The sequence below is a fragment of the Fukomys damarensis genome, unplaced genomic scaffold, assembly GCF_012274545.1.
Source record: "Fukomys damarensis isolate Sample0158 unplaced genomic scaffold, DMR_v1.0_HiC HiC_scaffold_39, whole genome shotgun sequence".
Classification (NCBI taxonomy): Eukaryota; Metazoa; Chordata; class Mammalia; order Rodentia; family Bathyergidae; genus Fukomys; species Fukomys damarensis.
The window spans coordinates 111,640,873-111,644,568 of record NW_022900951.1 but is presented as its reverse complement, the minus strand read 5'-3'; positions in this window follow the sequence as shown (position 1 = coordinate 111,644,568).

Below are 3,696 nucleotides of genomic sequence, written 5' to 3'. Positions count from 1 at the left end.
TCCTTTCTCCCCACAACCCCGCCAACATTTGTTATTGTGTGATTTCTTGATAGCAGCCATTCTTTGTGGGGTGAGGTGGAATCTCAGTGTTGTTTTCATCTGCATCTCTCGAATGACCAGTGATGTGGAACATTTTTTCATATATTTTCTTGCTGCTTTCACTTCTTTGTATGAGAAATGTCTGTTCATTTCGGATGCCCATTTTTGGATCGGGTCTTTATATTTGGGGGGACTGATTGTTTTGAGTTCTTTATATATCCTTGATAATAGTCCTTTGTCTGAGGTACAGCTGGTAAAAATTTTTTCCCACATTGTAGATTGTCTCTTAGTTCTGCTAATGGTTTCTTTTGAAGTACAGAAGCTTTTTAGTAAGATGAGATCCCAGTTGTTGATTCTTTCTGCTAGTTCCCGTGCTACTGAGGATTTGTTCATAAAGTCTTTTCCTATACCAATGTCTTCCAGAGTTCTGCCTAACTTACTTTCCAGCAAGTTTAATGTTTCTGTTTTAATATTTAGATCTTTAATCCATTTGGATTTTAATTTAGTGCATGGCGAAAGATAAGGGTCTAATTTTAATCTGTGACAGGTTGATATCCAGTTTTTCCAACACCATTTATTAAAGAGGCTATCTTTCCTCCACTGAGGATGGTGAGCTCCTTTGTCGAAGATGAGGTAGCTGAGTACATCTGCATTTGTTTTTGTGTCTTCCAGTCTGTTCCATTGATCCTCAGGCCTATTTCTTTGCCAGTACCATGCTGATTTTATCACAGTGGCTTTGTAGTATAGTTTCAAATTGGGAATTGTTACACCTGGTGCCATGTGACTGTTGCCTATAATGGCTTTTGCTATTCTAGGTCTCTTGTGGTTCCAAATGAATTTTTGGATTCTTTTTTCTAGTTCTGTGAAATATAGTGTTGGAATTTCAATTGGCATTGCATTGAATGTATATAGCAGTTTCGGTAGTATGGCCATTTTCACTATGTTGATTCTTCCTACCCAGGAGCAGGGGATATCTTTCCATTTTTTTATATCCTCTTCGATTTCTTTTTTCAGAGTGCTGTAGTTTTCAGTGTAGAGATCTTTTGTTTCTTTTGTTAGATTGATTCCTAGATACTTCATTTTTTTGGATGCTATTGTAAAAGGAATTTTTTCCCTTATTTCTCTTTCTGTCTGTCTGTTATTTGTGTATAGAAAGGCTATTGATTTTTGGGTATTCACCTTGTATCCAGATACTTTACTGAATCTGTCAATTAAGTCTAGAAGTTTTTTGGTGGAGTTTTTTGGATCTTCAATGTAGAGTATCATATCATCAGCAAATAATGATAGTTTAACTTCTTCCTTTCCTATCTTTATTGCTTTAATTTCTTTCTCTTGTCTAATTGCTGTGGCTAATGTTTCCAGAACTATATTGAAGAGAAGTGGCGATAGTGGGCATCCTTGTCTTGTTCCTGATTTTAACATGAAGGTTTTCAGTTTTTGGCCATTCAATATGATGTTGGCTGATGGTTTTTCATAAATAGCCTTTATTAAATTGAGGTATAGACCATCTATTCCAATTTTTTGCAGGGTTTTTATCATGAATGGGTGTTGAATTTTATCAAATGCTTTTTCTGCATCTATTGAGAGGACTATCCTCATATTTTAATCCCTTCCCTTTTTGCTGCAAGAAAATTATCACTATGAGACTAGGATAATTGCCTATTCTATTTACTAACTCCACGTGCCCAGGCTTATAATTAGTACTCAAGAAATATTTACTAAGAGAATAAATAACTGTAATAATAATTGGGTTAGCAATGAAAAAGTGATAGCAATGCTTTTCAAAGAATTCTATGATAAATTACTACTAGGATACATAAAAGTAGTTCTAGTATAAAAGGCAGGTGCTGAGGAACCTGAAAATATTGTACTCACAGGCTACCCAACAGGGTCTTTGTTAAAGAGTAAACGCCAACCACCCACTGTGAGCTCTGTCCTCAAACTAAGCATTCTGGGATTTTTTTTTCTTTGTTTTTTTTTTTGTTGTTGTTTTTGTTTTGTTTTTGGTACCGAGGATTGAACTCGGGTCCTTCCGCTTGCAAGGCAGGCCACTGAACCACTGAGCTAAATCCCCGGCCCATTCTGGGATTTTTGTTAGCAGATTTCTATCACACCAAGCCTTCCAGGAGAACCCCAAAGAGCCCCCTCCCAAAAGTGTCTAAGAACTCACCAAGAACAACCCCAGAGCCGTTCTTTCTGGGACCTTCAAATGGAGGCTCTCAGCTTTGATGGGAGGAGCGACGGTTACCCGGCACACTGACTCCCATTGGCCAAAGGGCCACGTGACCACTTGCTGTATCCTCATTGGCTATACCTAGGAAGGCGGTGACCTTCATGTGAGGAATGTTAAAGGGGTCTTTGGAATTCCTGTGGTAACAGTTTGTCCCTTGGTGTCCAAGAGTCAGTTGCTAGAGGTTTGGTTGCACCTCACATCGTCTGAGGAAGCGAAATAGAATTTGGATTCCTGAGTGGTTGATATGATTTAAGGGTGTTGTGAGAGAGGAGGTCTCATTCCACTGCTTTTGTGTGAGAGGACTGTGGCACTGTCGTCGATGGCCATGGCAACGTAATGAGGTTTTCGATGAAGAAGGGATTTGGCTTTCTTCTGGAGGAGGGCAGACCCTAAAGAAGAGCAGTAGAAGCTACTACGGAACAAGGTACTCCTCAGTGTGGGCCCTTGACCTATAACGAAGCAAACGCCTCACGTGGGGGGGCATGTCTCACCCCTGAGAAGACAGGGCTGGCCAGTGGTGGTGTGGTGTGGGTGGTCACCGCCATTCGATGAAGAAGGGATTTGGCTTTCTTCTGGAGGAGGGCAGACCCTAAAGAAGAGCAGTAGAAGCTACTACGGAACAAGGTACTCCTCAGTGTGGGCCCTTGACCTATAACGAAGCAAACGCCTCACGTGGGGGGGCATGTCTCACCCCTGAGAAGACAGGGCTGGCCAGTGGTGGTGTGGTGTGGGTGGTCACCGCCATTTTGTGAATTCCACACCCCTCTCTCGCTTGTTGGTTCAAAGCTAGAAAGTGGGCAAAAACTCAGAAGTTGTGTTAGAGCTGGACGTGTGATCCCAGCACTGAGAGGAAGAGGCGGAAGGATCTCAGGTCCGGTTTGAACCCCACCTGAGCAATTTAGTAACTTAGCAAGAGACCTTTCCTTTAAAATAAAAAGTCTGGCAGGGGATTTAGCTTAGTGGCACTGCGCCTGCCTTGCAAGCGCAATATCATGAGTTCGATCACTGATACAAAAAAAAAGAAAAGATAAGATAAAATAATACACATACATGAATATATAATAGGGCTGTGTGAACTTCTGGTTTAATTCCCAAGTACAAGAAAGGGGGAAAAAAAAGACGACATAGAGCAGGATTTGTGTGCTGCACTGACTCTCATTTGCCCTTGCATGATGACTCCTCAGATTTCTAGAAAAAATGAAACACCTAATTTGAGGGCAGATTTGGTCATATATCCCAAACGAGGGTGCACTTGAAGCCAAATGGACAAGATACATGTCTATCAGCTGTGGGAGAGTTGAAGCCATATTTGGCTTGCTCAATTTGGTTCCTGTCCCTCTGCCTCAGGCCTGGCATGGAGCAGACACTCAGAGGACATGGGTGAAGGCCTATGGGTTCCAATGAAATGTGGGAAGGTTTTGGAG